We start from the raw sequence: 968 nt of genomic DNA, 5'->3' as shown, positions 1-968 counted from the left end.
TCCTTGCCCTCCTAGGTCGACTAGTTCCAGGGGACTGTGAGCATCTCCCAAAATGTGCTCTAATTGTGGTGGGTCACCTGTCCTCTTGATCAAGGAGACCAAGGAGACCCCACCAGATAGACTTGAACCAGTGTCCAGTCTACAAAGAGGAGGGTCAACACAGAGGACTCATTTCCTCCATGCTTCCAAGTGAAGCCAACCATGGTCAAGCAGGACCTTTGACTTATCTTCACATAGGCAGAACTGGTAAAAGAAAGGAGCCAGGGGCTCCTCCCAAGCCCATGTGACCCCTGAGGAACAAATCCTCAAAGGACCTTAAGACTGAAAATAAATTGGTTTATCTGGGCCAACTGTATGGCCTTAAACACCCAAAAGGAAAGTATAACCAAAGATTAAAGGGACCAATATAATTTTTTGAGAGTCCATATGCATAGCTAAAGGCTATATAGCAAGCCACAATGCCAGATCTGAGATACTTTCTTTTAAGTTGTTGGCCAGGGTAGCCAAAGGGACTCCCAGATAGTAACCCAGCATAGAGCTGGGAAAACCAACAGCAGACCCCAATCTTATCTAAAGGAATATTGACAACTGATTGCTGTTAGATGAGGAACAGCTGACCTTCCTAAAACAAAGACCTCTAGATAGGTTGACTAGATTCACCAGATGGACAAGTAGTGGGGAACGGCTGGGGCAGGGCGGGGGGTGACAGCACAGCGGACGGTAGCAGGGATAACAGAGTATAAGGGCTCTAGTGGGGGGAGGGAGGCTATGGGACTGTGCCATCTGGGAAGTGGGTGTATAGTTTAATAAGATGGTTTGGGATGTTCTGTGTGATATACACACAAAAAAATAATCAGTTTTTTTAAATGCATTATATTTGAGGAGAAAGCATAAAAATTATGTCATGTTAATTAGTAGAGGTGATAAACATTACCATTGAAATCTACAAGATGACTTTATATCCACAC

The sequence above is a fragment of the Nannospalax galili genome, unplaced genomic scaffold (genome assembly GCF_000622305.1).
Source record: "Nannospalax galili isolate Female #2095 unplaced genomic scaffold, S.galili_v1.0 scaffold751, whole genome shotgun sequence".
NCBI classification, from domain to species: Eukaryota; Metazoa; Chordata; class Mammalia; order Rodentia; family Spalacidae; genus Nannospalax; species Nannospalax galili.
The sequence above is the reverse complement of the archived record's forward strand: the minus strand, read 5'-3'. Positions refer to the sequence as shown.